We start from the raw sequence: 13,407 nt of genomic DNA on the forward strand, positions 1-13,407 counted from the left end.
GAACATTGGCTGGGACATCCCTGATGCCATGGCTACTGTTGTTTGAAAAGACCCACTGGCCAGAAAATGGAGTACAGACAGGACTTCCACTAGAGGGTATATTCCTGTGGGATGGTCGGATAGCTGAAATCAGGTCTGGCTCCAACTGGGCACACAGTTCCTGGATTGTTGCACGATCAAGTCTGTAAGTGATAATTATGTGTCTCTCTTCCTTTGTTGACAGGTCCACCAGGGGTCTGTACACCGGAGGATGCCACCATCTCATCAACTGCCCCAGCGGACGTGCCCTATGGAGGAGAACGGTGAGCAGAGGGTCATACAACACTTAGGTATCACAATGCTGTTTTGCAAAAATGCAACAATTTCTCTATGTGCCTTTGTCTGTCCGTATTCCTGGCCTAAATAGGTGTGACACATTTATTTGGCCTTCCATGTGGCCCCCTGAAATGGCGGCTGCCTGACATGTAAGGTGGGACAAGGGGAAATTAGGTAACTGTGCTGGCGTTGTACACCGTCGCGGTAGGTGGTCAAGGCCACGGTGCAATCCAGCATTGGTTAACTTTGGGCCCTATGGGTTCCAGGAGCCAATGACGATGTACGCCGGCGGTGACGGTATGCACCGCCACAGACGTGGCCACCATTTTCTAACTGTTCACTCACTTGATACCTGACCTTCAACAGGAGAGGACACACACTGCAAGTGCTGCTGTGACCTGTGTCTGGAAGCAACAATGGCTACAGTGTCTGTGGAAAGGGCCCCTGCCTTCACTTCGGAGGAGTTGGAGAAACTAGTGGATGGGGTCCTCCCCCAGTACACGCAACTGTACAGTCCTCCAGACAAACAGGTGAGTACACTGTGAGCATGGTGGATGGCACATGATTGTATGGAGTGTTGTGGATGGAAGAGAGAGGGGAGGGGGAACAGGCCAGCATGTGAGGATAGTGTGTGTGTATTTATGTCTGGGCCGGGTGGGATGTTTGTAGGCAATGCATGAGAAGAACAGTACGGGATAGTAACATCCATTATTACTTCACTTTTCCTCTATGTCAGCGCCCACCAGAAGAAGGGTATTTGGTGTGCCATCGCCAAGGAAGTGCGGACCCTGGGGGTCTACCATAGACAGAGCACCCACTGCTGGAAAAGAGGGGAGGACCTGCGCCACTGGAGCAAGAAGACGGCGGAGGCCCAGCTGGGGATGGCCTCCCAGCGTGGAAGGGGTGCCCGTCGCACCATGACCCCCCTAATGTACTGGATCCAGGCGGTGGCATATCCGGAGTTCAATGGGCACTTGAAGGCATCACAGCAGCCACAAGGGGGTGAGTACGCTCTCATTCAGCTGACTCTGCGCGCTTTACGAGGTGTCTGGGTTGGGGTGGTGGCCTGTGGGTTCCCCTAGGCAAGGGCAGACGTGCAAAGGTAGATCCATTGTTTTGCAGCCTCATTCCCAGTCCAACCCCAAAGGTGGTATCTGTCCTCTACACCTAGTCAGGCTCCCATGGGTTCCAGTTGTGCATGAAATGGGTCTAGACAGAGTCCCCCTTGGGCATGTGCTTTTCCCCTGCACTGTTAGTCCATGGCTTAGTGCATAGGGCTGCTCCCTGTGTGTTGGGTCTGCCAACGGTAGTGGTGTTGCATGCACTGACCATGTGTATCTTCTCTCTTCTCCCCCTTTTTGTTTTGTCACCCTGTTCTTGCGTGCATTAGCATCATCTGGCGGAGGAGCAGTGGCACCGGAGCAGGAGGGAGCTGCATCCCACATGGCCCTGGAGGGTGAAGTAACGGAGTCTGAAGGCACCAGTGGGACGGAGGGCAAGGGGAGCTCCACGGCGGGGACAGGAGCATACACCAGCATCAGCGACTCTTCCTCTGATGGGAGCTCCCTTGTGGTGGCAGGTACCTCTGTGCCCACCGCATCAATAGGTACAGCCGCCACCCCCCTACCAGAACCGCCCTCCCAACAGCCCCTCAGTGAGATCCCGTGCCCGCTCACCCAGGAGGGTGGGAATCTCCTTTGCCCCAGGCACCTCAGCCCCTGCCCCAGTCATCCCTGCTGCCCTCAGTGAGGAGGCTATTGACCTCCTGAGATCCCTCACTGATGGGCAATCTACCATTTTGAATGCCATCCAGGGTGTTGAGAGGCATTTGCAGCAAACAAATGCATACCTGGAGGGCATTCATTCTGGCCAGGCGGCCCAACAGAGAGCATTTCAGGCTCTGGCCTCAGGACTGATGGCAGCCATTGTCCCTGTGTCCAGCCTCCCCCCTTCAATTTCCACTACCCAGACCCAATCCCCTGTACCTCAGCCTATTCCAAGCACACCATCAGACCAGCATGCACACTCATCAACACACAAGAGTGGACATGGCAAACATGAACACCACACATCCCACTGGCACTCACACAAGCACCATCCCCATGCAGACACACCAACATCCACTGCCTCCACTGTGTCCCCCTCCTCCACGTCCTCCTCCTCCCTCCCTGTCTTACCTGCACTCACACCAGCATGCACTACATCCTCAGCCACTACCTCCATCACCAGCACGCCCATCACCACATACCGCTCTTGTGCAATCACCACCCTCACTACCATTCACACATCCTCTGTGTCCTCTCCCAGTGTGTCTGTGAGCCCTCCTCCCAAAATACACAAACGCAGGCACATACCCACCTCACAGCCATCCACCTCACAACAGCCTCCGGCCCATGCACCTCCACCCAAATTCAGCAAGCGTACACCTCCTACAACCACTACCTCTTCCTCTACTCCCAAACCCCCTCCATCTTCCCGTCCCAGTGTGTCTAAGAAACCTTTCCTGGCTAACTTTGACCTCTTCCCTACACCTCCCCCTCATCCTTCCCCTAAGGCCAGGCTGTCCAGGTCCCAGCCCAGCACCTCAGCCACCAAATCCCCAAGCACAGTGGCAACTCTGGTCTTATCGCGTGTGCCACCCAGCAGGGCTGCCAGTGTGCCACCTAGCGAGGCCAAGGAGCAGGCCGTTCTGCCACCTGCCAAGGTGAAGAAGGTGCCCACATGCCGGAGGGAGAAGCCACACCTACCAGCAAGCAAGGACTCCTCCAAGCCAAAATGGGACAGTGGCAAGACACCAGCAGCAACATCAAAGTGGGGAAGTGACACAAGCCGAAGAGCAGGTCAGGACAGGGCACAGTGGTTCCGGCTGAGGGACCAGAGCCACCCCTTCTGTCAATCAGTACAGCAACCTGTACGGCGGTGGACACCGTCATCTGCACCGCCACCTGCCCCGCCACCAGCAGCACTGCCACCAGCACCACCACCAGCACCGCCACCTGCACGTCTGCTGCCTCTGCAACAGTCCCCAGCATCATCCCCAGTGGTCAGCAGTGCGAGGCTGCAGGAGACGTCCTGCTGTGTCCCTCAACAGGTGCAGACACATCCACCACTGCCAGCACCTCCCCCACAGACACCGCCGCAACCACTGCCACCAGCCCGGCGATGTGCTCAGACAGTGACACCACAGCTGACATGGCTATCATCCCCAGTTGGCAGCCGTCCGAGGCTGCATGTGACGTCCTGCACCCTGCCCAGCGTCCATGAGGCATGACTCACTGTTTGCACCTGCAGGTGGCAGGCGAAGTTGCAGCAGGGTGGAGTGTGTCTCTGCCTCCATGGAGTATCATGCTACCTGTTCCCAGGCAATCTCTTGGCACACACACCCAGGTGAAGGAAATGGGGCCTGCCACAATGCACGTGAAGCACTCTGGGCACAAAGCCCCCTCCAGAACCAGTGGAGAGATACATCCACTTCCTCAGTCCTTGGCAGGATGAAGCACACTGGGCACAAAGCCCCCTCCAGAACCAGTGGAGATTCACATCCACTACCTCAGTCCTTGGCAGGATGAAGCACTCTGGGCACTTAGCCCCCTCCAGAGCCAGTGGAGATTCACATCCACTTCCTCAGTCCTTGGCAGGATGAAGCACTCTGGGCACAAAGCCCCATCCAGAACCAGTGGAGATTCACAATCACTACCCCAGTCCTTTGCAGAATGAAACACTCTGGTCACAAAGCCCCCTCCAGAACCAGTGGAGATTCACATCCACTTCCTCAGTCCTTGGCAGGATAAAGCACTCGGGGCACAAAGTCCCCTCCAGAACCAGTGGAGATTCACATCCACTACCCCAGTCCTTGGCAGGATGAAGCACTCTGGGCACAAAGCCCCCTCCAGAACCAGTGGAGAGATACATCCACTTCCTGAGTCCTTGGCAGGATGAAGCACACTGGGCACAAAGCCCCCTCCAGAGCCAGTGGACAGATACATCCACTTCCTTAGTCCTTGGCAGGATGAAGCACTCTGGGCAGAAAGCCCCCTCTAGAACCAGTGGAGATTCACATCCACTACCTCAGTCCTTGGCAGGATGAATCACTCTGGGCACAAAGCCCCCTCCAGAACCAGTGGAGACTGTTATCCACTTGAGAGACTGTGGCTTTGCACTCCCAGGATAGAGCAGTGGGCAAACCACCCAGTGGAAAGACTAGTGAGACTGTGGCTTTGCACTCCCCAGGATAGAGCAGTGGGCAAACCACCCACTGGAAAGACTTGTGAGACTGTGGCTTTGCACTCCCCAGGATAGAGCAGTGGGCAAACCACCAACTGAAAAGACTTGTGAGACTGTGGCTTTGCACTCCCCAGGACCAATCAGTGGGCATGGAACCCCCTCGTGGAGCAGTGGTGTTGTGCGTTCATCCAGCTGAGGTGCCCCCTCCCACTCCCCTGAGGTGCCGGTTTCATTTCGATCTGATGCCCCTGCAGTGTTCTCTCCGTTTCGAGTCAGGTATCTCGTGTGGGCTTCGTCCTTGCGTTGTGGGACACTGATCCACGGACGATGTTTGATTTATATCGGGACTTGTGTAGTTGGTGTACATATTTGTATATACTGATTTTTGAAATTGCACTGTCTGATTTTTATTGATTACAATTGTTACAATCATTTCCTTTTGTCCTTGCATTCTTCCAGGGTGTGAGGGGGTGTAAATGTAATGTTGCTTCATGTATTTGTGTATATGGTGTTGTGGGAGAGGGTGGGGGTAGGGGTATTGCGTGTTACGTGTGTGTCACTCTCTTTTCCCTCCCACCCTCCCCTGTGTTGTAGATGCAGTACTCACTGTGGTCGTTGACAGCGTTTTTCCTGCTCCTGATACAAGAGGAGGAAGACCAGCATGGGCAGGACCTGTAGGTCGGGCTCCATGGCGTCCTGGTTCCTCGGTGGGTGTCGAGAGGTGAGTGGTTTCCGTTCCAATTCCTGTTTCTGACGTGCTTTTGATAGCGTTCGTACCGCCCCGGAAAATGTGGCGGATAGGCCTCTTGTAATAGTGTGGGTGGTACTTTGTCCTCCGCCTACCTGTTGGCGGTTACCGCAGCGGTGTTTGTTACTATCGCCGTGGCATTCGGAGTGTTAAAGTTGCTGTCTATGTTGGCGGTTTCCACAATGGTCGTGAGTCAATTTTTTTCCACTGGGCTGTTGGCGGTATTACTGCTGCTTTAACACCAACCGCCAGGGTTGTAATGAGGGGCAGAGTCTCTTGTTCTATTCCCCTCAGAATGTTAGGGACAACATTTCAGCGGTCCGTTATATCAACCAGTTGGGAGGCATGAAGTCCAAACCCTTGGCGGATCTGGTGAAGAGTTTTGGGGATTTTTGCCTCCAAAACATAATCTTGCTACGTGCAGAGTATTTACTGGGTGATCTAAACGTTGCAGATTAGCACTCTCGTCATTTCCAAGACTTGAATGACTGGAAACTCCATCCCGACATATTCATCGCAAGGGGGGTCCCTTCACCAGAGATCTCTTTGCTTCCCGTCTCAATGCCCAACTTCCTCAATTCTTCAGTTGGCGCCCAGCTCCATTGGCCTTAGCATCCAATACTTTTTCTCAAGACTGGTCAACCTCTCTCAGCTACTCTTTCCCTCCATTTGTTATGATCAGCAGATTATTGGCCCAAGTCAGATGCCAAGGAGCAGTGCTGGTCTCATAGCCCCTTTCTGACGATCTTAGGTGTGGTTCCCCACTCTTCTGGAACTCTCTGTAGAACCCCCGTTTCTTCTTCCTTCTTTCCATCACCTTCTCTCGAATCCTCAAGGTCTTCTACACAACCTGATTACCGACTATCTTCTAACTCTCTCAGCCTGGAAAATTTTTGGGATTTCCATCCAGTCCCACTTATTTCGGAAGAAGCTTCAAACTTCATTAACCAATCATGGGCTCCAGGAACTAAAAAAGCATACCTATCCGCATGGTCCTTATGAGATAGCTTGTGCATTGGAAAACATCTTCATTCCCTTTCAGCAGATGTATCCTCCTTAGTCAACTTTCTGGCCGCAGAAGCTAGCAAAGGTAAATCTTATCACACCATTAACCTATATAGATCAGCTATTTCCTCTTCTCATCCTTACATCAATGGAACACCAGCGGGAGAACACCCTTTAATCTGCCAGCTTTTAAAGGAAGTAAAATTTAGCAATTCTCCTTTACCGAAGTACAGTTCTGTGTGGGATGTTCATCTAGTATTAAACCTTTTTTGTCATGGCCTGATAATACAGTCCTTTCACTAAAAATGTTGTCTGCAAAACTTACTATGTTGCTATGCTTAGTTTCCATAAAACGTCTTTCAGATGTCAAAGCACTTGATGTTACTGCTCGCCAATTTACTCCTTCAGGTGTTCTATTTTCAGTCCATAGACGTACTAAAACTAATTTGTCTTCAGTGTTTTATCCATATTTCCCGGACCATCCTAAGTTATGTGAAGGCCAGTGTTTAAAGATTTATGAACAAAAGACAATCAATTTGAGATCGTCCTCAGCATCCCAGCTCCTTATTTCCTTCAAGAAACCATTTAAGCCTGTTTCTTCTCCTACCCTTGCTCTTTGGGTTAAGTGGGTTATGTCCTTTGCGGGCATTGATACCTCCTCTTTTGGAGCTCATTTGTCCAGAGGAGCTATGGCTCCTAAGGCATTTTGGGCTGGTTCTCGTCTGGAGGACATTTTCATATCGGCTGACTGGTCTAATGATAATGTTTTTAAAGCATTTTATTGCAAACCTGTTCAACATGCTTCTTTAGCTGTGATTAATTCGCTTTAAACAAGCATAATATGAGCCCCCATTCTTGCCATAAAATGTAGATTTTCCTAGTAATTTATGAAGGACATTCTTAATTTTATTAAACCACGGAGGTGAGTATTTTCCCACCACATTGTATTTACTTCTGTTTTCTCCCCCCCTAACAGCATCATCTACTACGACACAACCTGCATCTCAAGGATAATACTACTCTTCATTTCCAGAATCGGAGTGATACGTCTTCTTCGGACTACCCCCTCAAAACTGTTCCAGAGTCTGTTGATCTCTTGCAAAGGCTTCATCAAGTTGTGAACTTTATCCAAGGACTTTTTTCAGTTTTAATGGCTTGTTGTGTCATCTTATCTATTGTTCCTATGTTTTTTACTTTTTGATCTCTCACACAAGAAAAGAGGGCTGTTCGCGAACAAGATAACTACTAGGAGGGTGCATTGGTTACTGATTGGTGGGCTACTTAAAACTACTTCTCATTTCCCATTGGCTACTGTTCTTAGCCTTTTGGGATTTGTAGTTTTTGACCATGCAACTATTTAAATAAACAAGAAAAGAGATAGCTAATACTAGCCTCGGGGTCTTTAATAAAATTAAGAATTTCCTTCATTAATTACTAGAAAAATCTACATTATACCTCATAGTATCTAATGTACAAGAACTCTCAGGCTGGTTTTATTCAGTAAGCCATGCACTTTACTGTTTTTGCATCATTTTCAATGCTATTAATTCTACTGTGTTACAATAGATCAGCTGGGTCTAAATGTTGTGCACTTTGGTGTACTTCGTTGTTCTTATAAAATCATTTTATGGGTTTCAACCCATGGATGAAGTGTATTGATCATGATTTGTGTGAATCATTTCATATTTGATTGCTTAATATAGCTTGTTTGATTTGATTTTTATTGTGTATGGCACAGGATTGATTCAATCTGATTTATGATCCGAGTGTACTATTTTGTACCTAGTTATTTAATATGGCACATTGACTTTGTTTTTAATGTTGGTGTATTTTATTGATGTTCTGCTTGTTGTATAGAATGTTTATATTCACTTTTATGGTCTTATTAGGCCGAATAAAGTTTTATGATGATGATGATGATGGTAAATAGTCTGTAGTCAGGATTTGGGGAGCGATAGAGACAGGTTAATAGTGGCTGTGCCGTGCTCTGCTCTACCTCTCCAATGTCTGATTGGATCGTAATGATTATGTTTTCAGATTTGTTATTCACCTCAAATGATGTGCTGTACATCACCGTTAACAGTATATGAATGCGTGCTTTTGAAGTCTCTGGAATTGCTTTGTGGTGTCTTACTCCTCTGTTTCTCGACTGATGTGAAGAGCTCTGCAGCACTGTACCTGTTTTAGTATAATGTGGGTGCTTATCAAGGCAATTGCATCAACTGTTATCAACCCGGGAAAGTGAAGGGAGTTTCCTCTGCCTCCAGAAGGAGCATATTTGCCTCCATTCAAAGCGAGCTTGTAGCTGACGGGGACACCCTCGGTGACCAATTTTTGAACAACCTGTGGTGTAAAACATGGAAAGTTATCAACAGTATCTGAAACCTCAAAGCAGAAATCTGAAAAGTCCAAGAAGGTACATATTTAGCCCACTGATAGATTGGAGACGCCTACTGACCTCACCAGCTTGCTCCTCAGATATCGAGAATCTGACATCTCAGCACCTTTCTATAGTGAGTGGCCACCCCATTGTCTACAGCAAGACTGGATGCAGTGCATAATAATGTCTCCCATTGCTCCCTATATCAGATCGCTGAAGATGATGCAGCAGAGGAGCCATACTAAAAAAACGGCAATTGTTTGTATAGTGCAGAGGTTTGCTATGCCCCATAGAAAGGGGGTCTCTGTGATGCAGTAGGTGGCTGCGGATTATTTGATAGCCCAATCCATTGAATCAGAACCTACAGCTGATGATAGTATACCTCAAACTGGTTCTATAATTACCCAGCTCACTTCTGCACAGTCTGTATGTTTAACATGTTTTGAAGTAGCCAGTGCTCTGCAGACAGGATAGTGCTCCATTCTCCTGGGGAATATGAATTCAGAGGAGTGAGCCTAACATTACAAGCACATAAGCAAAGAGCATAATTTCTAAGCAACGTTTTGACTTCGCTCCTTAAATATTTGGAATGATAGCACAGACAGTGAGGGTCCTGAAACAAAGTGAACCACTGAACATCATGCAGAGGACCATGAAAACACTGCCAGCAAACATGACAAAGACATCTCTTAGTACTTTGAGTCAGAGGAGGCTCAATCACTAAAACAGGCTTAAACTACAGCACAATTTACACTAGTCAGAGAGCAAAAGGCGTCTGACGCAAATGGAGCACTTCACAACACGCAGCCGTTCCATCTACAGAACCCACCTTCAGCTATTTACCAGCTTGAAAATGAGGGCGGAAGGACAGTCAACTAACCCATGCAGTGACTACAAAAATTCAGGTCATGGGCAGAAAATAATTAAACTCAGGTTAACACTGGAGAGCAATTAAAAAAAGCGAAACAGTGAGGCTAGAGGGTGTTGTGGATGTCCAGTGGAAGCTTAAAGATTTTATAAAATAGCAAGCGCAGGAATAATTTCTGAGTAGTGGGGATTGAGGAAGAGTCTGAAGGATAGGACCTCAGAGGCGTTGTAATAGAGCTGTTTAAAAAGGGCATTTTCTAACTTAAATGACTGAGATTTGGCTCACCAGCTGCAACTCCCAGATTTCCTCTAATAATTAAATTTGCACGTTTCACTTTTCTGATGCACAAGGGAGTCATACCTAAGCCTAGAACAAATCTTTTTTTTTTTTTTGTCATTTCATGCTCCACCAGAACCTGTATAAAAGAGCAATGCAAGAGGCAAAAGTCAGGGTTCAGGGGCATTATTTCTTTCTTTGACTGGATTTCTCTCACATTCCTGTAGATGGAGTCTTTACCATCTTATCAAGACATTTAAAGATACAAAGCTGCAGACATTTCTTCTAGATTCTGCAAAACTCAAAGTCAAAGTAATAATTAAGGATGGCTGACTGTCCTTTTTTTGTTCAGAAATTAATCAAAACACTTTTAGAGATTTGCTGTAATAGTTGTAAACTTGCAGAATTATGGATAATTGTCTACAGCTTTTACATCTTCATGAAAGACAAGCTTATAAGAAATATAGGCCCATATTTATACTTTTTCAGCGCCACATTCGCGCAGCTTTTTGACGCAAAAGAGACGCAAACTTACAAAATACAATTGTATTTTGTAAGTTTGCGCCGCTTTTGTGTCAAAAAATGACATAATGTGGCGCTAAAAAAGTATAAATATGGGCCATATATTTAGAAAAACTGCGCAAAATGGCGTTTTGTCCACTAACAGAATGGTCAGGGGTTGCCTCCCTTCCTAGGGTTAGGATCAGTGTCTTCCGATGGCCCTGATTTCCCTTGAGAGGGTTGCTTTCTCTTCTGAGGGAGCCTTGAGGGTTTTGGCAGGCATCTCTGGGTCAGAAGATCAGGATTATGTGGGACTGAGAGTTGGTTGGGCTCAGCAGAGTGGGAAAAAAGTAAGTAAGGAAAATATTTTTATATATATCCCTAAGAGTAAGCAGGAAGAAAAGCTCCCCTATTCAACTAAAGAAACTAGCTTATGGAAAACATGTCTGAACTTTTGACCTTAACATTTTGGCATTTTGGGGGCCTGAATTAGACTACTAAAAGCAGGCTTGTTGCAGAAAAGCTGCAAATATTCTAATCAGATATGATATGTATAGAGAAAAAACATGTAAAGTATAAATAACATATGACACTTGAACAAGAAGATTGGCTGGAAGATCGGGCATTAAGAGAAGGCACCAAACTAGAGAGTCAGTTGAAAGATTAATGGAGTTTATGGGATTGCTGGCATGATTTGAGAGCTAGCACCTCCACATACACTTTTTATTCATATCCACACAAGAAGTATTCTTGCATTGATGCATTTCTAGCTCTGCATGTTTTAATGTCACAAGCTCAAATAAAATTGTTTCCTAAAGTCTCACCAGTGCACACAACTGTTATTAGAGCTCAAGATTCAGTCAGAAAAAGCCCTATTCCAGATGGCCATTTAATAGATCCTGGTTCCAACTATATGCATATGATGCAGTCATGGATGACAGATTTTATCAGTGGGGGCCGGTAATTTTAGGAGGGAGGGGTGGGCAGCACACACACACTCATTCATCCACACACGCACGCATGCACGCATGTACATCCATTCACAACACTCAACGTTCAAACATACACATTCACGCACCAAACATTCATTTACAAAACACACACACCTACCTTCTCACACACACACACAAACACACACACACTTACCTTCAGCTCGGAGGTCACAGGAGGGGTGGGACTGCTGCCTTAGGTCAGCCAGTGAGGGAAGGCAGCAGTCCCAACTTCGCCACAGAGTGGGATGGGGTCAGTGAGACTGCTGACCCCACCCCACTCTGTGACGAAGTGTCACTGATTGACACTCGCCCTGGGTGCTTCAGGGTTAAACCTAGGTTGAAGTCAATGGGTGACGCTTCCCCTCATCACCAAGGGGAAGGGCCTTGAGGCAACTTTGCTGAGCTGAGGAGTTACACCCGTAGGAGCTGTGATTTCTTCAGCCCAGCAAAGTTTAGCCCAGGCAGCCAGGAGTCTGTGCAAATTGCGCATGTCTCACTCCTGGCTGCCTGATCTGAAAATGAAGAGTGTCTGTCAAGCTGACCTTTACTCAGCCTGACAGGCACTATTCATGAGGGGCAAAAAGTGGGGGGGGGGGCTAGCCCCTCCGCTCTAAAGGATGGGCCGTGGCTGGATTTTATGAGTCTCAACGCTGGTCTCGCGGCACCTCAAACATTATGGGATGTTTTTAAATCTGTGGTCTGCGGGTCTACACTAAAGTACTCAACAATGAAAACTAATGTAATACAAAATAAACGATATCAGCATTTAATAGAGTTAGAATACCAATGAGTTCGGCCTTTTCTAACTAAGAACCCAGCAGGGAATAAAGTTTTTCAACCATTGACTCAGGCAAAATTAGCGATCTGAAAATGTTAGTTTGCCAGATCAGCATGTGAATTTATGGCGAAGAAGCAACAAACATAATATAGTAAATTTCTACACAAGGTTCTTGCAGTTAAACTGAGAGAAGTCATAGTAAAGAATAGGGTGGGTTCAATTAGAAATGCTCAGGGTGATGTGATAACTAGTTCTGAAAGCATTGTAGAAGTGGTTTAGGAATTCTATCAAACGTTACACACACAAGACTGTCAAACTTCAGAAGGTGCTGGTTAGAAATGGGGTTTCTGGTTGGCTACTATATGCACCTAAGTCAGACACAACCCACCCTCTCTATTCAGGGTGAGTGAGTTACACATGCAAGATAACCCCTGCTCACCCCTTGGTAGCTTGGCACAAGCAATCAGGCCCATCCCAGAGGCAATGTGTAAAGCGATTACACAACACACACAACACACGTAACGCAATTGATACACCACAAAGGAAACACAACACCAAGTTATATAAAAATAAACTGTATTGCATAAAACATCTTTAGACCAAACACAACATCAGTAATACCCTGCTACGCAAGAAGTTGTCAGAACTTTACACTGTTACTAGTACTCTGCAAAAGCCAGCAGTAGTCACATAGAACACATAGGTTACTGGTTCTCCGCTGAGGGTCGCCGGCCCAACCTGCTGTCCCTGGCGATAACTGCCGTACTCCTCAGTCACTGGGAACATTTGCACTCCTTTCTCAGTACGGGAGACCTGGACTGGTCCCTGCGCTCAATTTTCTGCACACCAGCTGCCCGCAATCATGCAGTGCAGCTGGTCTCCACCAGCAACTAAGCCCCTCATACACGGGACCTGGGACGAGTTTAGGGCCCACCAGGGCCCTGGGAAAGCCTCCGTCATCCTGACCATGGGCCGGCCTCTCTGCTTCAGGCAGCCCGGACCTCAGTGCTGAGGGCACCAAAGTTGGAGCCTGCTTGTGCCCCTGGGACACTTTCCCAAGCACTTCTTACCCCGGAAGCAACTGAAAGAGTGCACTTGACAGCGCTGTCACCAAGGCTCTGCACTGCCTCCCTTCCTGCAGGAGAGGGGGACGCCTCACACACAGGAGCACAGTGGGCGCTTCTTGGTGCCCAAGGAAATGAAGACCACCACTCCACTGGAGCAATGTTGAGCACCCCCATGTGCTGATTGAGCCGGACAGAGTGCTCTCCACATAAAATCCAGTGCTTCTCATGCTCTGGGAAGATTGCAAATCAAGTG

Source organism: Pleurodeles waltl, chromosome 10, assembly GCF_031143425.1.
Source record: "Pleurodeles waltl isolate 20211129_DDA chromosome 10, aPleWal1.hap1.20221129, whole genome shotgun sequence".
Classification (NCBI taxonomy): Eukaryota; Metazoa; Chordata; class Amphibia; order Caudata; family Salamandridae; genus Pleurodeles; species Pleurodeles waltl.